Below are 24,678 nucleotides of genomic sequence, written 5' to 3'. Positions count from 1 at the left end.
CCGGTGAAAATCATTTTGCAGCACATTTCTGATACTTTTGACAAGCATGTCAGAAAAGAAAAGGTTTGGTTCTGCAAGGGCAGAGGATGTGTTTATAAGAACCTTACTCTATGCAGAACCATACAGCAGTGCATGGACTGGCAGAAACAACTATACATAATCTTCATTGATTTTGAGAAAGTCTTTGACAGTATAGATTAGAAAGTCAAGAACAGTATGCAACAGTGAGGCGTGATGTCAGCATTGCTCTTCAACCTAGTTATCAGCTGGGTGATGCGAAGCCCAACTGAAGACTAACACAGTGGCATCAAATGGACCATATTCTGTACACTGAAGGACCTTGACTAGGAGGATGACCAAGACTTGATCTCTCTCACACACTAGCATATGCAGGAAAAGACATCTTGCCTCAATCTCTATCGACACCAAGTGGGCCCTGAAGATCAAGATGAAGAAAGCAGAAGTCACGCCACTCAGCCTCACAAACCCTTCTCTCACCAGGGTGGATCGAGAGGTCTGAACCATGACTGAAGGTTTCACCTTCCTAAGCAGTACTATCAGACATGGAAGGGCAGGCAGTGACATCAAGAACAGACTGAACAAGGCCAGGAATTCCTTCAGTATGCTGAACAATATGTGGAGGTCATCTCAGTACAGCATCAACACCAAGCTGAGGCTTTACCAGAGCTGTGTTCTGTCGACACTCTTTTATGATTCAGAATGCTGGTGGATGACAAAAGTGACTGCACTAAAATCTCAGCCTTCCACACCAATAACCTGTGACGACTCTTCCGCATTATCTGGCCGTGAACCATCTCCAATCAGGAACTGCTCAACAGATGCAAGCAAGAAAGCATGGACACCTTCATTAAGAGAAAAAGATGGAAATGGATAGGCCATACCATCAGAAGAGAACTAGTCTCTATCACAAGAACAACTCTTCACTGTCCCCCAGCAGGCAAAGGGAAGAAAGACAGATCAAAAACACCTGGATGCAAACTGTGGAAACAGAAATGAAAACCGCAAACCACTGCTGGGGCACCCTACTGAAACTTGCCCAAGACAGATAGAAGTGGAGGTCCTTCGTTGCTGCCCTACATGCCAGTTAGAACAATGGGCAGTAATTAAGTACTATATTAGCTGTGTTCGCGTTCAGGTGGACACCGTTCATGGTTCAATTTCTAGGCCTCAATAAATAACTATATAATTGTACTTGCATGGTTGCCGTTTATCTTCAATTTAGTATGGCAATAAACAGTGATACCTGAATTGTTAGGTCACTCATGAGATCAATTAGCATCTGTGTTGTCACAGGTAACACCTGGAGTGACTGTTCTGGACCAAATCCCAAAGTTTAAAACCATTCATGATTAATTTTTGGGCCATTGATGGGATGAATTCAGAATTTACATGTCACACGGTGAGGACACCGATTTATCTTCCTTTAAGCTCCATGATCATAGAGATTTCATTTTTCCCAATTTGGGTGGCGAGAAGTTATACTTTGTTTCATTAAGTTGCTAAATAACTGCTCTTTTATTTGTGTAATGTCTAATTGCCCCTTGAATGTGTTACGTTGGTAATGATGAATTTATTATGTTATTAACTAGTAGTAATTGTTTTGATTTTGTTAATTTTTATTTGTTCATGCACTTAGACACTCTACTGTACTAATCTGCCTTTTAGCTAGGATCAAATGCAACACACATACATAGATCTGCTGATGTGTTTAATTTACGTACGTGACAAAGTAAAAAAAACAGGAAATGAAAAATAAACTACACTACTTATCCATGAAACTGTAATTTCTATTTGACCTTGCATGAACAAAATAAGAAAATTGATATAGCTGGGCATTAGCTTGATGAAGGAAATAATGCCCCTCTGCCCCGCAGTGCCCTCCCATGACATCGGTTCTATTTTCTGGCACCATTGAGAAGGAATCGGGGGCACTTCGCTCTACCTTGATGAATTTTTCTCATATGAAAATTGAGCCTAACTTGGCAAATGATTTCTCACTAAACAAGCCTCATCTTAAATTTTCGAATGATTACCAGCAACATTTCTCTGGAGCTTGAAATCCTCTTGTGTACGGATGGGGCAGAATCAAAGCCACGTGGCTAGATATTTTCTATGCAAGATACTTTAAACCTGCAAAAACACAACCTTGTGACACTTCAAGAAATCTTGCCCACCAAGGTTGCACACTCTCAGGTAGCACTTCACATTGTCCCATTACTCTTCAGGTTGAAAATTCTCTAAGTTTTGTGGATGCTGAAGTTCTTCTCTTTGTCTCTGCAAAGCTCCTAACCCTCAAGGGAAGCCACCCAGCTTCCAGAGTGAAGATGGCAGCGAGAGGTAGGCTTGAACACTCTTCTGCTAGGTACCAGCAAACTTCTTAGTGCTCACTGGTCTGCTGGATGTTCATAAGAAAGTTGTCCTTCTTGCCCTTTGTCTGTAGGGTCTTAAGGTGTTATCTGGTTATTTTGTACAAGAGAGAGCAGGTCCAGCTCTCAGTCCTTCTGTAGCAAGGTACAGCAGCAAGTTCTAAATCTTCTGTTGTTCTTCAGGTACCTTTGTATTCTATGATATCAGTGTAGGAGTACCTTTGACAAGGGTCAGTGATTGTGAAAACTCCCAAATCTATCCAGAGAAAACCCCCACAAGTCAACTTTTGCTTAGTTAATAGCACTTTACTTTAAATATTTCAGAAAGCATGTGGCATTTATTCATTAGGCAACTGACACCTATGCATTGACGGAAAATGTTTAATCCTGTAACAGCCGAGGAGGAGCCAAGCTGGCGACCAAGATGGCCGCTTAGGCTCCCGGCTCCGTAGACCTCCTCACTCTGCTACAAGATCCTGCTAGATATCCTGTGCCTATGCAACGCTCCCGTGTAGACGAATCGAAATAACGCCACATCGTGGGACACCGAAAGTTCCAGCGGCTTAGAAAACGGAGAAATGTTGTCTAGAAGTTTGCGGCCTACATCAGCTTTGGAGACGGGGCCCCAGGTAGAAGTGCAGCCGGCTACTCGTTGAACAACATCGGGCATAGGAGTTCGGGAGGAGCCCGTCCACCGGAACGGAAGTGAAGTTTTGTCCGATCTTAACATTAAACATCTGAACTGAAGTGGAGCAACTCAATGATACTGCGGATGCAAGTTGAGTAATTAATTGACGGAGCCCGGAACATGAACCGCTTGGAAACCGTCTGAAATGCGACCCGATGGATGCGGGCATATCCTGAAGAAGGCTCCGAAATATCCTTGCACACAGATGGGTTGGAGCGTGTGTCATTATTTTGAACTCTAGTGGGTCTATCCCGACTGGCCCGAAGGATAGACCATGACTGAAATATATGACATGGCACCCAATAACGACCTTCGTACGATTCAGACCCGATCCTCCAAGGTGTCCAAAAAAAGTCGAACGGATGACTGTGGAAGACATATCCTAACTAAGGGGTCTCTGAAACCGGACCAGAATATCGCTAACGAGGGGGAGCAATCAGCGCTGGCCAGGGTTGAACCTACGCTTGGAGCTCTAATGGCGGCTGTCGGCGGTCTTCACCTTTTCCTGAACCGGAGAGCCGAAGCCCTGGAACACAAATTTGATGCCGTTGCTTTTGAATTAGGGCATATGAAAGCAGCTTTTGTTCAATTTAATGACACTGCGAGAGTAACGGCGTCCACAGCAACCGGACTAATCAATGCCATCAACCCTATACAACGAGAGATGCGAAAGACCCTGGACTGCAAATCAGCTAATTACCGTGTACTGGGAGTCCCTGCTGAGTGTTCAATATTGATATTGGTGGAGGGAAAATCGTGCCATGCAATACATCTGACGGCTCATGTGAAGACTCAGGAGTGGTTTGACAAGGTGGCCCTCTCTCCCTTTCCGAACTCAGTGCAACTGGACTTGAAACAACGTCAGGAGTTCTGATCGGCGCGGATGGGACCCAGTGACAATGAGACTGAATATGCCCAGTTGTTTCTGGCTCGCTCCTGTGTTCAGCTAAACGAACACCTCTGGTCCTTTGAATCTTTCAAGATGGCGGCTGTTTGGTTGAAGAACATTCGTGTGCCTGATCGAACGAGACAAGGCTGAGAATGGCTTATCGTTTCAAGACATTTGTTCGAGTGGTGGCTGTGCGGGACTCACTTTAGAATGTTGGCAGGGGTGCAGGGTGGGGTGTTGTGCATGTTGCGTTTTTTCTTTTCTTATCTATTACTTATCCTGACTCTGTTTTCAGTATTAAGGTGACAATGCGAGCTTTATTATTCTGATTTGTCTACTTCTGCATACAAATGTCTGTAATTTATCCTGTTCATGATCTTAGTATCGAGGGGCATAATGAGCTTTAATATCCTGATTTTGTGGGTGGCGGGACCGGAGGGCAGCACGCTTTTGTATAGGGCGAACTCCGTTAGTTTCATAATCTTGATTGACTAAGAGTGTAGGAGTCTTAGTGTCCTGCTTAATGTGCAGCAAGTATCCTGATTTTTCAACTGTTTGATCCTTTGTATGTACCTGATTGCATTGCACCGGATACGTTCTTATTGTTTTTTGTTTTTAATATCCATAAAAAGATTTATTTAAAAAAAATCCTGTAACAGCAGTGATGTTTTAACCTATGTGCCCAGACCTTGTAGTCTGCAGAGCTCTACTTAAGGGTATATTTTTTAATTTAAAGAATAGTCTTATCAACATGCCATATGGGTCCATCTGAAAGAGACACATTAGTGATAGATTCTTTACCTTAGAATATCCCCAGGCAGGCGTCCGACTGAATCCGGAAAGTTTTTCATCAGCAGTACCTCTGCGCATCGGTAGGTGGCATCGTGCAGCTCCGCGTCCGTTGCTGTTGTCGTAAGCGCCGAGATGGCGTCACTGAGACTACTTAGGCGCCACCCATGCTCGCTGACGTCAGTTCTTGCTTTTTCTGCGCCAGTAAGCGCAGATCCGGTTAGAACACGTACCTTAGTCACTTTCTATCATTTTGAGACTTTTGTCTCTTGTAAGTTTGAGTCTTCTCTGGTGCATGTAGGGATGCCAGGTTTTAAGTCTTGTGGGGCCTGCCATCGCAATATGCCGGTGGCGGACCCCCACGACGTCTGTCTCTACTGCTTGGAGAACGACCACGACTCCCGGTACTGTATGGATTGTCTGGGCATGAACCCGAAGGCCTTGAGGGAGCGGCGCCGGAAGCTGCTTGAGGCCCAGCACTCATCCCAGCGCCGTTCACTGTCCAGGGGCCGCTCCAGAGTACGCTTGCAGAGCCACCATCATTGGTTCTGTCGGTGGATTCAACTGAGTTGTAATAGGTATTAGATACCCTGCAGAAAAAACGATTAATCATACAGCCAGGTAACACACCAAGGAAAATAATTTCTTTAAGGTATGGAATTACATTTCTTTACTTAAATGTTCATATATAAGCAATACAACAACATAGAGGCTGTCCGTGGCATATAACGCATGCAGCAAAATAACGATAATATGTGATTAGTGACTGATCGTGGTAAGTGACATAGTGTTGTGCACAGGTGACATACATAACGTATTTAACACACAAATAAAATAAAGGTTTTTTTAAAAAAAAAAAAAGCAAGTCCAATGTTCAAAGCATAAATCCCAACAATAGTAATGAATTCCTATTCAAGTCAGGGAAATTGCAAAGACCAGTAACCTTAAAGAAATTATTTTCCTTGGTGTGTTACCTGGCTGTATGATTAATAGTTTTTTCTGCAAGGTATTTAATACCTATTATAAATCAGTTGAATCCACCAACAGAACCACTGTTATTGTATCTTGTAATTACCTAGGTTCTGAGGATTACTGGGTTGCCCCATTATCTTTAATGGCCACCATAATCGCTCCTCGGGCTCCAAGTCTTCACCCTCGGATTCGGGTAAGAGACGACACAAAAAGAAGTCTAAGAAGCGCTGTGGCTCTCAGACGTACCCCCCGCCATTTTCCGGATGCGGACGAGGGGGTCAGGGGTTCTGCCCCTGCGGCTCCTTCGGAGCCCGGGATTCCCGCGGCCTACCCACCTTACCCGGGTCCTTCGGCGACTCCCGCACAAGTGCAAGAATTTCTTGCTACCATGGACGACCTGTTTAGGCCTCGGGCTCCTGCCGGCGCGCCCTTGGGCCCTGCGGTTCCATGTCAGGATCCTGTTGGACCGTCAGCGCCGGCGGCGGCTCCGGATCTGCCTTCGCCGCAGGATCCTGCACTGCTGGCCACGGCGCCACAAGGTCCCACACTGCCAGCTCCTGCCCCAACGCCACCCTCGGCTCCGCCTCCGGCGCCGCAGTAGATGCCATATTTTCGGCCCAGGTTCCAGGACAATTCTGTCCCTATCTGGCATCCGCATTGGGACACAGTGCCGGTTCAGCCCCGTTCGGCACCGTTGCTGGCGCTGTTTTTTCCTTCCCTAGTCCCTGCCCTGCCGCCGCAGTCTAACCCACATGAGGTGGAGGACGACTGGGAGGGGTCTGCTGACCCTCTTGCTCATCAGTGAGCAGGACTGGGCGGATGAGTTAGAGGAGACCGGCGGCCTTGATGTCTCCTCTGACCCGGGGTTTGCCTCTTCTCCGCCTATTGTGGAGGAGGGCGCTTCTTACACGCTGGTGCTCTGTCGGGCTGCTGAGGTCCTCAACATTGATCTCCCTACAGTGGCCCTAAAGACTAATCTTCTCACTGAGGTGCTCCAGATGGCGTCCACTTCACCGGAGGCGCGGCTGCCATTTAATGACGCCCTCACTCACGTCTTACTGGGCACTTTGTCACGGCCAGTCACGGGGGCACTTGTGGATAAGAACGTCGCCAGGCGTCATCGCCCATCGCCGGGTGACCCTGCCTTTCTGACAACTCATCCTGTTATGTTATGTTATCTGTGTATTTTATAGCGCTCGAATACTCCAAGGAGTGTCCCAGCGCTTTTATTTTTAGACCTGTAACAGAAAACACAACAGAGCAGATAAAGAAGAAGCCAGAAATAAAAAGAGAACAGATCTTACAGATCCTATATCCTTAGAGCCCTATGTCCTTAAAGCCTGGTTATCCAAGCTTCGACGTCCCAGAGTGCCTTTCCCACGGCTCTGCCGGTTAAGGACTCTAAGAAGCTGGAGCAGTTCGGCAAACGGTTGTTGTCTTCGGCCAGCTTAGGGCTAGCGGTTGGTGAACACTGCATGCCTATTGGGCCACTATTCCCATGCGGTGTGGGATACAGTTGCACAGGTTTTGCCTCAGTTCCTGAAGAGACCTAATCTGTGCTGTCTCAAGCTGTTGCAGAGGGTAAAGATGTGGCTAAGTTCGCCATTTGGTGTACAACTGTGGCGCATCATCGCCATGCCTGGTGGAGGTCTACCAGGTTCTCGCCAGATGTACAAAGTTCACTCATGGAAATGCCCTTTGATGGCGATAAAGCCAACAGTGTGCTCAAGCATTTTAAGGACTTGCGGGCCAAACCCTTAGGTCTTTCTACGATCTGCCCAACCACTTCTGGTTTTTGTTCCTTTCTTGGCCACGGAAGGGGCACCCAGGCACTTTCCTTCAACAAGCCTGTGCAGAACCAGCCTCCGCATGGACGCGGTTTCCGCAGGGGCTGATCTGGGAATCAGCATGGGGGTCAGTCCACCTCCACCCCTGCTGCTTCTACCACCAAACCTTCCTAATCCGAGCTTTGTGGGGCACTCCCCCACTGGCACGCTATCACATCGGACAAGTGGGTGTTGCAGATCATCTGCAAGGGTTACTTCCTTCCCTTTCAGGCCATGCCACCTCACTACCACCGCATATCTGGGGAACACTTGGCACTTCTCCGGCAGGAAGTCACTGCCCTCTTGGCCAAGGGGGCCATCGAGTGCATTCTTGGGCGAAAAGTAGGGAGTGGTTGTTGTTCCCACTACTTTCTGGTCCCCAAGAAGGGCAAAGGGGGTCTGCGTCCCATCTTGGACCTCGGGATCGTCACTCGCTTCCTCCGGAAGGAGAAGTTCAAGATGCTGACTTTGGCTCAGGTCTTGGCTGCCCTCGACCCTGGAGACTGGATGGTAGCGTTGGACTTGCAGGACGCATATTTTCACATCCCCGTCCTGCTGGCCCACCAGTGTTACCTTCAGTTCACAGTAGGCCAGGAGCAGTTTCAGTTTGCCGTGCTCCCCTTCAGCCTTACCAGCGCCCCTCGGGTGTTCACAAAAGTAATGGCGGTGGTCATCTGCGCAGGTCAGGGGTGTCAGTCTTCCCCTACCTCGACGACTGGTTGTTGAAGGTGGGCTCGCCCCAGGACGTCGTCTCCCACCTTAAGACTACGGCCGATCCCCTGCATTTGCTGGGGTTCTCCATCAACGTGCCGAAGTCGCACCGCAGTACTTCTCAGAAGCTCCCCTTCATCGGAGCGGTTTCTGGATTCGATGCGGTTTTGGGTTTATCCTCTCGAGCAGCGAATCCGAGATAATCAGGCTATGATTTCGATCTTTCAGCCTCTTTCCCGGGTTTCAGTCAGGATGACGCTCCGGCTACTGGGCCTGATGGCCTCCTGCATCCTGCTAGTGCAACATGCCAGATGGCATATGCGGGCTCTGCAGTGGGACCTGAAGTTCCAGTGGGCGCAGCATCAGGGCAACCTGTCCAATCATGTCCAGATCTCGGAGGGCACTGCACGATAATTGCAGGGGTGGCTCACGAATAGCGATTGGGTCAATGGCAGATCCCTCTCCCTTCTCCCAACTGGAGCACACCGTGGTGACACATGCGTCCCGGCGAGACGGGGAGGCCACTTGGGAGAGGCGGAGATCAGAGGCCTCTGGTCTCCGTCGGAGTCCCCGCTCCATATTAACCGTTTTGAGCTTCGGGCACTTGCACTGAAGGCATTCCTTCCCTCTGTCCGGGGGAAGTGTAGTGCAGGTGTTCACGGACAACACCACCACCATGTAGTATTGCAACAAACAGGGCGGGGTGGGGTCTTGGACCCTATGTCAGGAGGCTCTGCACCTGCACCTCTGGACATGGCTGGAACATCAAGGCATTACCTTGGTGGTTCAACACCTGGCAGGATCTCTGAATGCCAGGGCAGACTAACTCAGCCGCCGGTGCTTGATGGGTCATGAATGGCGTCTGAACTCAGACGTGGCGCAAGGTCTCTTTCAGCAGTGGGTAGAGCCTTGGTTAGATTTATTCTCCACCGAAGAGAACGCGCAATGTCATTAGTTCTGCGCGTTGGAATTTCCTAGGCGGCACTCGCTAGGTGATGCTTTTCGTCGTGAGTGGAGTTGCGGTCTGTTGTACGCCTTTCCGCTTACACCACTTCTGCCCAGAGTGCTGAAGAAGATTCGCCGCGACCGGACGCAAGTCATCCTTGTGGCTCCAGATTGGGCAGGAAGATACTGGTATCCCGAGCTACTCGGCATGGCGATCGATCCCCCGATCCGCCTGTCCCTCCGGGAGGATCTTCTGTCGCAGCAGCAGGGGACGGTCCTCCACCCGAACCTGTCCAGCATCCACCTCCATGCGTGGAGATTGAGCGGCGACAGTTGACAGCCTTCGATATTCCTCCCGAAGTCTGTGATGTCATTCTGGCAGCCAGGCGTCCCTCCACTAAGACGATATACGCCAGCAGGTGGACCACATTTGTGGCAAGGTGCACAGCAAAGGCTGTGAATCCCCTTTCTGCCCCTCTTTCTGAGGTCCCTATGTTCCTTCTTTCTTTGGCCCAGCAAGGCTCTGCTCTGGGCACTATCAAAGGTTAGCTTTCGGCCATCTCCGCCTTTCTACTCCTTCTAGATCCGCCTTTTCTTTTTAAGTCTCCAGTTGTTAACTGTTTCCTGAAAAGCATTACGCACACAGTTTCCTACTGTGCCTTTCATAATGCCTCAATGGGACTGTGGTGTAGCAGAGAAGCAGACCAGGACAAGTCAGTGGGGTGTTCACCAGATTGAGGATTTATTGGTGAGTGATACAAAGCAGGGGTCTATGGGAATAGTGAGGCAGTTCTCATATAAGGAGTTAGGGATTGGGGATATGGTCCTTCCTACAAGGGGTTATGGGAGATGTAGTCCGCTTTCCTTCTTTTTAGTTATCCGAAGGAGTGAACTTGAATGGGTCGCTATATTTCCCCTTCTGTGGCTGGTTTGATTGTCAGCGCGTTGATGGACAGGACCGTGGGGAAAGAAAACAAAAACGAGTGGTCAGGAAGGGGTTTCTCCTTCCTTCTAATATCGCGGGTAGGCCAAGGGAGTGTAAGGGAAAATCACCACTACCGTCACCAGTTTTTGCTAGTGCTCAAATGTGCACAGGTAAGCCCGGCTCTGGGACTAGGGTTTCTCTCCCTTTCCACCCCCACCATTCTGTTAACCACTGTTGTGCCCCACAGCCAACACAAGGCGTCCTCGTACCTTGTTCAGCCACGACCCTCCTGGGCCGTGGCGGGAGTCTCCGCGTTGCCAGGTAGGGTCTGGCTGCCCGTCGGTTCCTCCGTTCGCTTTCTCCTCCTCCCTGGAAGTTTCCTCGACGACTGGTGATTCGTCGTTCTCCCGAGTTGGTCCCACGATATTCCAGGGCAGCACTTCAAAAGACCTTGCGCGCGTCTCCTCCTCCCTTTCAAGAGACGGTTCCAACGAACAACCTCCTGCTCCGGCGTCTTCCGTCTTCAAGCCTTGAAACCCATGTGACCCTGTCACATGACCTGACCAAACGAGGGATTTAAAGCAGTCCCCGTGGAAGGTCTGAAAATAGAGAAGTTAAAAGGGAGAACAATGAGGGGAAAAATGTTCCGTCGGGCCTCCAGGGATTGCGCGTCCTCACAGGGACTTAAACCTTGTTTTGACATATCTGATGTGCGCTCCCTTCGAGCCCCTTCATAACTGTCCTTTGTGTCTTCTAACTCTCGAGACTGCTTTCCTGTTAGCTATCACCTCTGCCAGAAGAGTGATTGAGCTTCAGGCTCGTGCTTCCAAACCTCCTTTCCTTTCTGTTCATCTGGACAAGGGGGTTTTAAGGACCGTCCTTCTTTCTTGCCAAAGGTTGTCGCTCCCTTCCACATCAGGCAGACCATCACTTTGCCCACCTTCTTTCCGCCTCCGCCTCATTCAAAAGAGGAAGAGAGGCTCCACCGTCTGGACTCAAAATGTGCGTTCTCGTTAAATCTGAAGCGCACACAACAGTTCCGGGTGGATGACCAACTCTTTGTTGGATACGTGGGCGCCAAAAAAGGTTGGGCTGTGCACAAATGTACCAGCTCTCAGTGGGTTGTTCTGCGCATAAAAGCATGTTACTCATTGGACAAAAAGGATCCTCCTGTGGGGCCGTGTTCCCATTCTACCAGGGCAAGAGTAGCCACTACTGCCTTGGGACGCGGCGTTCCCTTGCAGGACATTTCTCAGGCAGCGACGTGGGCTTCGCTGCGCACGTTTACCAAGCATTACTGCCTTGACAGTCAAGTCCGGAGAGATGGCTTCTTTGGCCGTTCTGTTCTCTGTGACTTTCTGGTGTAATCTTGTTCGCAGACCCACGATTGGGGTTGGTATTGCTGGGGTATCTATTCTAAGGTAAGGAATCTATCACTAACATGTCTCTTTCAGATGCACAAGTTACTACTTGTGTAACGATATATCTGTAAGAGACATTAGTTAGTGATAGATTCTTTACCGCCCCATCCATCCTCCCCGTTCTGTGAACTGATTTCTAGGGTTAAGGTCATCCTTTTCAGGGCCCTAGTTTCATGGCACCAGTGGTCAGTTTCTTGCATGGCTCTGCGTTCTTGGCACGGAAAGTCATGTACAGAACAGACGTCAGCGTGCATGGGTGGCGCCTATGTAGTCTCCGTGCTGTCATCTCGGCGCTTACGACGCCAGCGACGGACACGGAGCCGCACAACGCCACCTACCGGCGCACAGGGGTACTGCTGATGAAAAACTTTATGGATCTAGTCTGACGTCTGGGGATATTCTAAGGTAAGGAATCTATCACCAACGAATGTCTCTTACAGATATATCATTACACAAGTAGTAACTTGTGCTTTTGGCATATGATGGCTGTAGTTTTGGCTACAGCCTTATAAACTTTAGTAATATTTTAAAGTAAGGCAAGTGAGATGCAAGATCGTATTGAAGCCTATATTTGAAACCTGAATTTTATGGCACTGGTTATCTTTTAATGCGTCCTATTACTGTGTGCTTACTAAAAAAAAGTCTGAAATGCTTGTTGGAAATAACTATTTCTTACCTTGTTTTGAGGGTCAAAGCATAAACACTTGTGCCTTAAACACTGTGGAACCAACTCCTTGTGTTCTACCTATTTTGTTAATATTCAGAGTTAAAGATGTGTTTTGCTATGCCTAAAATCAGTAGATCAGTACTGTTGGAGGACGGATTCAGTTCAGGATGTATCTTGTTTTTGGAGTTAAGACTTTTATAACACCTACACTCTGATGTGCAAGGTTCTGTGGATCAGTTTTAGGATCCTAATATCAAAATTAAATTAGGTCATGGAGTTAAGAGGCTGAAGATATCTGTTAACTACTCCTTAATTGGTAACTTTGAGCATGAAATGGGACCAGCTAGACACTGCCCAAATTAGAGTTCTCTGTCACTTTCAGTTCATGGAAGCGAAGTGATTTAGTGTCCTACAGTACAGTGAGCATCACTTGGGATATGTGATTAATCTACTGATCTTTCAGCATCAGAGCAGGATACGATGCCAGGTGCAAGGAGCGCCTCTTGTTGAACATTTTGTCAATCAATGCCACACACCAGGCCAATTGAAATGGCTTGTACTGGAAAAAGAGGAGCTGGGTCCGAGAGGAGGTGACATCAGCGCCATTCTAAATATAATAGAATCCAAATGGATGATAAGATTGGACTCCATTATCAATGGGCTGAATGAACAGGATAACAGTAATGCCCAGCTGGCGAGTCTAAGTACACAATAGACTCCCCAAACAATAATGTTTGTCCCACCACGAGCTGTCCTTGCAAAGGCCACCCTTTTAATCCCCAGGTGGCTTGCACAATAGCATTGTTAGACTATCTTGTGAACCCGGGACTAGTTGGTTATTTGTCACGTATGCACTTACGATATTGACTTTTCATTTCTGATGAATTAACTGCCATTTCTGCCTGTCATGTTGGCCACCAGGATTTGGCTCAACATGCATACGCCAAGTCGTAGACTGATGAACCCTGTATTACATGTATAGGAGGTGTTTTTATGAGCCCTGCACAAGTTGGTCATTTGCCATGTATGCACTTATGAAATTGACTGTTAACTTCTGATGAAGTAATTGCCGTTCCTGCTCATTATGTTAGCCACCAAAATCTGGCTTAACTTGCATATGCCAATTCATAGACTGATGAATCTTGTATTACATGCATAGGAGATTGTTTTTTATTACCACTTTTTAGCACCTACACCATTTGTATGTATGAACAATGGAATATAGGACATTAGTGTACAGGACAAAAGACCCACGAGGTGTCTGTGTTTTTTTTTTTTTTTTTGAAAAACCTTTATTGTAGCATTCAATAAAAAATACAAGCTTGGGCCTACAACCGCAGGGGCCGGCCGCTAAACAAAATTAAGACCCACTATAGGACGGTACGACACAACTCATCAGCCGACAACCCTGAGGTCCGGCGGCGATTCAGGATAGAACTTGTATTAGAACGCACAACTAAGTCACAGAGGTTTCATTTTATATTATCTAAAGAAAGGATCAGGTGCCATACAATCAAACAGAAGAATACGGGGGACAGGGCAAGAGACAGGATATGCACGTAATAACACCTATAATGGAACATTGGCACCAAAGCATATAAATCGGTGTAAACGACAATACAATATACATTCTGAGGTGAGCGCCAGTTCTCAGGGCCTGCCCACCCGGGAATCAGTATAACGTAAAAAGCATGAGCACTAAATACAAGTACACGATAAAAATCTGAATAATTAGCAAGCTATACTGATCCTGTAAGGAAGAAAAAGGGAATGAAGAAAAAGGGCATAGAAATAAAAAAAGTCAAAATAAAAAACCCCTCCAACCCCCCACCCTGCACCCCTGCTAATGGCTACAGCCTAACCCCACTAGAAGCGTGCCTGTCGCCCCAAATAACTAAAACCCTAAAAGTAGGAAAAAAGAATGGAGGAGGGCTTATGCGTATGGGCTCCCAGCCCCTTAGTCCCCCTGCCAGAAACAGACACCCCCTATCTCAAAAGACCATCGTATGACAACCCTTATAGAAGAAATTAGGAGGCACCATGATAAACCGCCCAGCCTCGTAGATCATGCTGTTGCAAGTCGAACACCCGTAAAAGCAACTCCAAACCGTCCCAATCTAATTGATCTTAACCTTGACCCTTCCGAACCAACATACGAACCTCCTCCCCCCCCCAGCGAGACCCAAAGGCACACAAAGGAGTCATAGAGGAGAAGGAAGTCATCAGGAATCAATCCGTGGCAACTCGTAGACAATGAGTTCACAAGAACTTCAGACACAGAAAAAATCTCTCTCCTAGATGGACAGTCCCAATGCATCTTACCCCGGAGTCGTAAAGTCACCAAGAAAGGAGAAGACGACCACAAAGTGAAAGAAAAGTCAACCACAAAAGTCTCCGGGCGGGGAACGCCTTTCGCTATCTCCAAAGTCGATAGTGATGGAAGGTTCGGCGGTACACTGGCGACCTCGGGAACATAGTCCTCCAGGGCACCATCCGATGGTTTCAGTATTTGTTTCCTCACGGGGTCCTCGCACGTAGTCAAAATTCCCGCGGCTTGAATGGCTGCAGATTGCTGTTCCAACAGTGAGGCAGGGTCCGGTTCCACAAGGAGCATCTCAGATAGGCGCGTATCCAATTTGTTCAATAAGACATCCACATGTGAATGAAACGCCCAAATCTCTCCCAATATTGACCTCCGCGATTGCTCAAGCACCGTTCGATCCATAGTCTCATGCCCGACACCAATCCCAATCACCTCCCCCGGTGAATCTGGCATCCTCGGGGGGGGGGGACAAACGGGATCACGAACGGGCAGATGCGGAGGGTGACCAGTCTTTATCTGCAGCCACGGTCAACCCGGTTAACGCCACAGGCCAGAGACCCCGACCCATCGAACCCCGGCGGGCCCAACACCTGGTCCGCGGGACGGGGACCCCCACCCACAGTCGACAGCAAGCAAAGTCACTCCTCCATCAATGCTGAGCATTAGAAACGATCGCTGCCAAATTCGGGCATAAAAGAAGCCTCCACTCCGATTGACCGGACCCTGCCTGGGTCTCCCGGCCGATGTTGTTGCACTACAGCCCGGCTGTGAACGTACTCTAGGCCCCGGCTTCCCCGCTGGAGTAGGCCACAATCTTCAACTCGATACAACTTCGTCAAACCAGCCGATAAAAGTTTCCAGATTTCACTATCGGAGTGCAGAACAGTTCATTCACACAGAGGCTAGGCGTAAAATCAGGATAATGTACAGGATCTTGTGGCGGGATACGGAGGTCGGCGGAGCCGGGAGCCTAAGCAGCCATCTTGTTTGCCAGCGTAGCTCCTCTACCGTGAGATGTCTGTTATGCTTAGGGAGATGTTCTCCACCAAAAAAAGCCACATTTTAGATTAATTATTGTTCCTCTATCCACATTGAGGCCCTACGCAGACACATGTGCGATACACGAGTATTCCTCTACAACTGCCAATCATTTGCAAACCCCACTCTAATCCCTACAATGCCGATATTAGATATATCCCACTCACACAGCTGGTTACCATATTTTCCGAGTCTTTTTTCACTTTTGACTTTCTTTTGACGCGTCACGCATAGTGCGAAGGTGCACGCTTGTAGCGTAGCTTTCTCCGTATATCTGACAGCATTGTGCCGAGTACAGGCTGTTCCCAAGACTCTGTCAAGTTGCCGACCGGGTAAAATACCTTTAGCACCCTGCTTGTGTGCTCGACAATCTGTTCATGGCCCTCTACGATACGACTGCTCCATCGATTTAGGCACTAACACGGCAGTATTTATTTTTTTTCAATTAATTTTACTCTTTTTAACATTCACGAACAAGGTTAGAATATTAACCTCTTTGTGGGATGGTGTGTCAAACCGCTTATCACATTTAAGTCACCCGCCTGTTCTTTTCAACTAAGCTGTTTTTCGTTTCACGGCAACTGAGCTATGCGCAGTGCTCTCATGCACATGCCGGAACCTATCCTTCTAGTAGTCTTAGCCGTCAACAATCGCTCCTTCGAGCCCGCAACCACGGGCACACTAATGAGCATCTTGCTACAACAACTCAGTCACAACTGTTTTTAATGTTCATTGGTCATGGCACAACGAGTATGTCTGTGTGCAATTTTAGCTCTAGTACATTGGGATACTTCCCACTCCCGGCGAGCTGATTAAACTAACCCGAATGCACTTGTCACCCTCGCAATGTCAGACTACATTGCTTCTGCATGAAAGTTGATAGGGAATGTGGGACTTCATTTCTAGACTCCAGTGACGCCATAATCATTTTAAGATTCATCACGGATATTGCACTCTGTTCTTGTCTCTTCTCATGTACTCACCCGATTCTTTCATGAATTGGTTTCTTAGCTGGTTTCTTCTATCCTCCCCAGATTCATTCCGTGTACTGCTTTGATTGACTCAGGCTTGTTTTCATTCATATTGAATTTCGGGACTATGATGCCCACCAGAGAAGAAATCCCTTGACAGATTGGAACTTTGCGCGCCGTACTCGCACATTCAGTAAGTGCGCCGCGGTTTTCTTCATTTTGGAATTTGCCCTTTTTACGCCGTTTTCATTTTGGCTAATGGCCACCTTTATTACACAGGTGACTCCTCACTCCTATCAACACATTATACTTTGGAGAGCCACGGAGACCCCTTTTTTCTCAACATTTGATCTGTGAGAAAAACCTTCCCCTTCCCCTTCCGCACTTATGGTAATTTTATGTAACTCTGCCCAACTCCATGGGACTCTGTTGTAGTTTATAGTCGGGTACTGATACACCGTCCCTCTTTTTAGGTGCACCAAGCTCTTTTCACTTCACATTTGCCCCGAGGAAGACCCTGGCAGTAAGGTTCAAGATACCTACGGATGTAGGGTCGAAACGTCGACTTTAGAACATCTGCCAATACCCAATCGACCGTGATATATAAACTGTGATCTCATGTGTTATATAACAAATATATATGTGGACTTTGATTATCCGTATATGACCAATATATACCAAAACTGCTTGTGATATGTATGTCACCATCACCAAACTCTCCTTCCCATCACTTACTTTCTTCCCCCTGGGCAGCACTCATGTGAATTTGATACCTTGTTAGGTTTGTTCCTACGATTTTTCATAAAAATGCATCCGCAATGTGAATAAATAATATTGGTCGAACATTACTGTTTTCTCTCTCATTCGATACTGTTGAATGTCTATTTTCTTTTTTTCTGTATTTAATTTTTTCTCCCTTCTGTGTGAAAGCCAGTAATACACTGGGGCTACTTTAATATATATATAATCTACTGTTTGATCAAGGGTCCCTGAACAGTTGCTCTGCTTCTTCTTTTGTTTTATTGCATTTGGAAAATTCAGATTTTATAATCCTTGATGAGCACAGAGTTTGGCAGGTGGTGGCTTACAGAACCTTTTACAGTTTCAGCTTGTACAATTGGAAAACAAAGCTCCCAGCCTCGAAAGGATGGTTTGGGGCCTTTGTCCATCCTCAGAAAATGTTGAGACCTTCTCTGACACCTCTAAGAATAAGTCACAGATTCTTCTTCATTGCCACTATTCCTGCTTGTGTTTTAATATTGAGATTGAACATTAACTGGTGCCTCATTGTGGAGCTCTGAATTGCAAACAATTCCAAATTGGGCAACCTCCAAGAGGCTGGACCGATACTTTTTTTAAGACTTTTAAGGTTCGGTATTTTAAAATATTTCACCAGTGAAATATGTAGCTACCTTTAAATCACCAGTAGCGTTTCTTCAAAAATTAGTATGACACTACAATTACTCCAGTTGAAACCACATTTAGCTTTAAGATAACTGCAATTCAAGGCTTTCTTAAAATCTCAGTTGATTGTACTTGTGTTTTAGACATAGCAGCAGAGACTTTTCTCTCATCAGCCACACAGGTGCTTCCAGGGCAGCAGGACTATAGGGATCACATGGTGCTCTATTCTTCAATGCTCATCTTTCACTAGCTTCCTCAATAGCCTTTGGAGTCATAAAGAAGTTGCCTTTTTCCGCTCATCCAGGTATTGAGAGTTGTCCTAATAGGTTTTAGAAGAAAGTCTGAAACTATCTGCATTACTCTAACCAATGTCTTTGGGACTTAAAGTTGATACACACAGTTTCCACCATGAGGCAAAGCTTACAGTTGATTCTAAAATGGGTGTACTTTACTTAATTAAAACGTGGTTTTAATTGAAGATTGTTTTGAATTTAAACAGGCAATTTTAAATGTTCTAATGTTTTAGTAGCCTTTACATATAAATGAACAATTTAAGAAGTGTTCTAGGTTGTGACATACAGAGATTTTCCACATTTCGAATTTACTCTTAACACAGGACCTCCCCAGTTTCATTTAAAATAATTTTTTGGCAGTGCGTCCTTTTTTTTAGAATAATTAAATGGACCATGATCACTCTCAATTTATTGGCCTGCCACCATGTCCTTCCCTGAACTGCAAATTACGGTATTTGTTTTTCTGAATGTGCATTTCCTGCATCAGCGGGTTTCCAATGGTAATCTTAAACACTAGAGGACCTGTACACAAGTAAATTAATAGTTCTCCAGTATTGGGGTATATTTCATAGTCACATACTTGAATCATTCCCCGTCGTCGGAGTGGGAGTCCCAGGGTACATAAAAATAGCAATAAATATGAATAACATAGACATATGATCGGTAAATTAGAACCAGGAAGTAAAAAGCTAGAAGTTAATAGGAAAAAATCTTTCACTTTCATGACTCATCCAAGTCATTTTATATAGTCCAAACTATAGCCAATCATGCAACAGCACCCTCCAGCATGTTCTTCCTGGAGGCTCAGGCTTTCAGATTTTCTACTGCACGTCTTGTGAAGGGAGTCTCCCTGAGCTCTGCACAGTACTTCTCAGGTTTTCTTCAGAATTTCTTCATTCATTATGTCTTCTGCTAAGAAATCTCTCTTTAGACCTTGTGAGTCTTGTGGGAAGCTCCGGCTGTTTTCTGAAGACACCCACAAGAAGTGCATTTACTGCTTGTATCCAGATCACCAGGTGTGAGACTGCAAAATCTGCATAACTTTCCCTCAAAAAACTCTGAGGGACAGAGAGGGACATCTAAGTGGCTACAGAAGATTAAGGATCAAGACAACCCTTTATCTGAAGTTGGAAGTGTTTCATCTGTCAAGTCTGCTTCCTCTAGGAAGAGGACCAGCCACACGGATTTTACCTCTCCTGGGGCTAAGCTGTTGAAAAAACAGCACACCTCTAAGAATGCTGAGTTGCCTTCCACTTCCAAAAGGGCTCCTCCACCTACTAAGGGAAAAACGTTGCCCTCTACGCCCCCGAGAAAGACTGTGAAGTCTCCGGCTTCTAAACCTATTTCTGACAGATTTACCTCATAAAAGGGTTCCGCCATCGACTAGCTCGATGACGACGTCTTCGCCGACGAAGCCTGCCCTCGTCGCGACGAAGATGTCTACTGCAACCTTCTCGTCTCCAATGCATCAGATGATACTGTTGTGGGCTTCCTCGCCGTCGACGCTGGTGTCCGTCTCCGTGAGACTAACCACGTCAGTCACTGCTCTCTCGTCGACGAAGAAATTGAAGTCTAGCGTCGAAGCCCCTCCGTTGACGAAGAATAAGAAAACTTCGCCGACGATTGCCTCGTCGACGGCGATGGCCTCGTGGATGACGATGGCCTTGTCGACCGTTGCTTCGTCTCTGCCCACCTCGTCGACAACTGCCTCGTTGACACTGCTATCTTTCTGCACTGATCTTCAAGTTTGGTCGTTGTCTATAGCTACGGCATCCTCAAAGACATCTGTGATGCCTGCCGCCTACACTATTGCCACCGCCGCCGGCGCCTTCCTTGCTTCAAAGGCGCGGATCTTCCTTAGAGGTCCTCTCTCCAGTTCACACATCTCCCAGTAGAGTGCCTCTTGCGTTGCCCGAGCAGTTACTGGATTATGGGGCAGATGAGGTTGAATATGAGGAAGATGACAGATTACATACTGCCAGGAGCCCTTCTGAACTCTTCATAAAATATCAAAACGTAGATCAAGAAGAGGAGTGCTACCCTGACACTGATCCTTCAGCTCCAGAGTCCAACCCTACAGCACAAGTGCCTCTATCACTTCTAAAAAATCTGCAGTACATGCTCGATGACTATTACGGCCGATTTCCTCCATCTGAATCGGCTTCTTCTGTACCACCTACACCCGTTCCTCAATCTTCAACGGTGTTGAGGTCGCTCAGACCAGTTTCTCCCTTTTCTTTGATGTCTCATCATCAGGAAGCCCACACCACGGATGATGTCAGAGAAGAAGGAGAATTGGATGACAGATCACTTCTTACAGAATGGGATGACTATCACATACAAACACCGCCTCCTTCGACACCTGCTTCTGTTGACTTGCCTCCAGTTGACATTGGAGGTTTTCATGTTCTGATGGAAAGAGCAGCGCAACAGTTCCTTCTTACCATGGAAACAAAGAAGGATGACTGTTTCTTTTATAATTTTAAAGACCAGCCGAGGAAACAAGTGCAAAGTATTCCTATTATTGACTTTATTTGTCAGGAAGGACCGAAAGTCATGCAAACTTCTGCCTCCATTCCGGCGGTCCTGCCTTGCCTTGAAAATAAATATAAAGCACCGGATAACTCACCAGCGTGCCTGATAGGCCAGCCTGAGGCAGATTCAGTTATTGCCCAAGCAGCGAATAGCCGAGCACGGAATCCCTCCTCTCCATTCTCTGCTCCCCGGGTTGGGCGACATCTAGACGCAATTGGAAAAGAGGTTTCGACCATGGCAGCCACTAGTGTCCATGCAGCTAACTCACTGGCCTTCTTGGGTGATATGATAGACAGATGTGGTCCGACATCTCTCCTTACATCGAGATGTTACCTGAGTCTTCCAAGGTGAAAGCGCTAAAAATCCTTCAGGAGGGAGAATGAATCTCGGCTGAGATTATCGATTCTGATGTGAATGTTGCGTCTACGGGTTTTTGGCAACTTGCGGGTGTGGCTGTCCTGAGGCGACAGGGCTGGTTGAAATCAACATAATTTCGTCAGGAAGTTCAGACGAAGGTAATCAACATGTCTTTTGATGGAGAGTCTTTTTGGTCAGTATATTGATGAAGACCTTCAATCCATTAAAAAAGATAGAGAGACACGAAATCTCTTGGTACTCTTCAGTTTTGAAAACCACCTTTTCGTGGTGCTAGAAGCCGTGGATCCTTCTTCAGTCGAGGAGGCTTTAATCAGTCAAGGCAATAACAGTCCTATCAGGGTAACCAACGTTACTCCTCACAACAACAATCCTTCAGGCAGCAACCAACTACGTCTTCTGCACAAAACAGGAATAAGTAATCTGATCGCGGACGTAATACGTCTAAGAAGCAGTGACAACTGCCACCTTCCACCTTCTCTACCGCTCAATCCTACAAAGGTTGGAGGAAGGATCTCCCGTTTTTACTCAACTTGGTCTGCTATAACGACAGACAAATGGGTCTTGGACATCGTGGCCAGAGGCCACATTCTGGAGTTAGCCAAATTTCCTCAACATTCTCCTCCCAAAGGCCCGCCTCCCGCTCATCTCACAGAGCTTTTCTCCCAAATCAATTTGATGTTAAAAAAGGGAGCGATCGAAGTGGTTCCAAAATTACAAAGAGGCACCGGTTTCTATTCCAGAGTTTTTCTAATAAAAATGAAATTGGGAGAATTGCACCCCATCTTGGATCTTCGTTCCCTCAATAAATATCTCAAAAAACAATCCTTCCGGATGTTGACTTTACAAGAAGTCCTTCAACTCCTCTCTGCAGGGGATTACATGACCACCCTCGACCTCCAAGATGCTTACTTTCATGTACCGATTTTACCTAGACACAGAAAGTTCTTGAGATTCAGAGTGACTGGTAGGGACTTCCAGTTCAAAGTCCGTCCCTTCGGACTACGTTCCGCTTCCCGTGTCTTCACCAAAGTCTTGGAACTGGTGGCTGCACACCTTCGATTGGAAGGAATCCAAATTTTTCCTTTTTTAGATGACTGCCTTATCAAGGAGAAGTCATTTGCTGTCGCAAACGTCCATACTCAGAAATGTCTGTCACTCTTTCAGTCGCTGGGACTCTCCATTAATCTGGACAAGTCTCAACTCATCCCATAACAAACAAGAACATTCTTAGGAGCCACCATAGACACTCTACGGACACAAGCCTTTGTCTCAACCGAAGCCCAACAAAAGCTGTGCAAGCTTGCCCAACTACTACGATCAAAAGAGTGTGTTTCTGTCCGACAGTTCAAGTCACTTCTAGGGATGCTCTCATCCTGCATTCCCTTGGTTCCCAACTGTCGTCTCAAAATGAGACCCCTGCAAGAGGAGCACAACGACCAATGGCTACAGGTCTCGGGGTCCTTCGACGATCTCATTCGCATCACTCCTCGGATGTGGAAGGCATTGCTCTGGTGGACTCGCAAGAGGAACATGGCAGCAGGCCTCTCATTCCTAGTGGAAACTCCAAGTTTCGTCATCACCATGGACGTCTCCCTCGAAGGGTGGGGAGCGCACCTTCAAGGACTAACAGTCAACGGCAAATGGGATGCTCAACAAAAGACTTGGCATATCAACCTTTTAGAGTTGCTAGCGATCTTCCTGGCCTTAAAATCTTTTCGCACCATCATTCTAGGAGCATCAGTGTTGATCCGGACGGACAACACAACAAGTATGCACTACCTAAACAAACGGGGAGGGACAAGATCCACTCTGCTGTCCCAGCAAGCCCAGCAAATTTGGGCTTGGGCGATCCGACACCAAATAACTGTCAGCGGTCCATGTTCCGGGAGTGTCCAACATCCTAGCGGACTCCCTCAGCAGGTTGACAGTGTCCAATCACTAGTGGGAGCTCCATCAACCAACGTTAGATCGTATATTTCAGAAGTGGGTTCGAACCCGATCTGGACTTGTTCGCGACCAGCCTGAACCGCAAATGCCCATTCTACGCAAGTTGGCTTCCCCAACAAGACTCGTGCGGGATGAGTTTTTGATGAATTGGTCGAAGATCTATGCCTACGCTTTTCCACCGATACCATTGGTTCCCAGTGTTCTCCGGAAAATGAAGGAGTCTTGTCGCGTATTCCTAATAGCTTCCAGGTGGCCTCGCCAGTTCTGGTTTACCGAACTCCTCCTTCTATCCGAATGCGATCCCATTCAGTTGCAACCAATACCGAATCTCATATCCATCCACAACAGGCAGATCTGCCATCCTGATCCTGCATCTCTGCGCTTAACTGCCTGGCACCTGAACACCTTGAGTTTGCCCACTTAGACATTCCTTCGGAGTGTAGGGCGGTCTTAGCTAATGCTAGAGCGCCCTCCACAATAAAAACCTACATGCTCAAATGGAAGCGTTTTTGCCTCTGGTGTCAAGCCGTCAACATTCACCCAGTACATGCAAAACCGGAACAACTATTGCCTTTCATTTTACATTTGGCAAAGTCAGGCCTTTCCCATTCTACTCTTAAAATATTCTTAGCGGCTATCAACATTCCGACAAGATGCTACACATTCTCTTTACTCCTCTCGGCTCATTCAACAATTCTTTAAAGGAAAAGGATTGTTTCGTATGTTTCCTCTCATCCGCCGTTCGCCTCCACCCTGGCATCTTAACATTGTTTTGTCACAACTCATGCGACACCCCTTTGAACCTATTCATAGAGATGATTTGAAGTTTGTATCGTGGAAGATGTCTCTGCTGTTGGCTCTCGCATCAGCCAGGTGGGTCAGTGACATTCAAGCCTTCACTATTAAACCACCTTTCCTTCAATTCACCAGGGACTCAGTAGTGCTCTGCACTAACCCCATTTTTGTGCCTAAAGTCCCTTCTGATTTCCACCTCAATGAACCAGTTATTTTAAAGACTTTCTTTCCTGATCCTCAATCACCTGACGACAGGGCTGTACATACCCATGATGTCAAAAGATGTCTAAAATTTTATTTTTAAAGGACATCCTCCGTATGAAAATCTCATCAGCTTTTCATTGCATATGGAAAAATGCGCAAAGGGCACCAATAACCAAACAGACCATAGCTCGTTGGATATCTGCTGCAACCTCTTTCTGTCATCAGCAAGTGGGTAGACCGCTGCAGACAACGCAGAGAGCACATTCTACCAGAGCAATCTCTTCTTCTACTGCTCTCTTTGCTGGTCTGCCTCTTCATCAAATTTGCAGAGCTGCAACATGGTCCAGCAGGCACACCTTTACCAAGCACTACTGTCTGGGAGCTGCCAGCAATGCAGACACGTCTGTGGGACAAGCGATTCTCCGTAATCTTTTAAATAAGGTGAGGCTCTGTTCTTCCCTCCTCCTCCTGATGCATTCTTATGTACATATATTTTGTGATTTTACAATTATATACGTTGATGCAGATTTACATATGTGTATTTTATCTGGTGTAATATGTAATGTGTGT

At 46.8% G+C, this 24,678-nt stretch overlaps 1 protein-coding gene across 1 annotated transcript in view; it reads left to right on the top strand.

Moving 5' to 3' along the window:
* The window catches only part of LOC147733678 (transient receptor potential cation channel subfamily M member 7-like), a 1,990,815-nt gene that overhangs the window by 328,074 nt on the left and 1,638,063 nt on the right, over window positions 1-24,678 (top strand). The gene's annotated exons all lie outside the window — the stretch shown is intronic.

This window comes from Lissotriton vulgaris, chromosome 2_1 (genome assembly GCF_964263255.1).
Source record: "Lissotriton vulgaris chromosome 2_1, aLisVul1.2, whole genome shotgun sequence".
Lineage (NCBI taxonomy): Eukaryota > Metazoa > Chordata > Amphibia > Caudata > Salamandridae > Lissotriton > Lissotriton vulgaris.
This window is presented reverse-complemented; position numbering and strand designations above follow the sequence as displayed.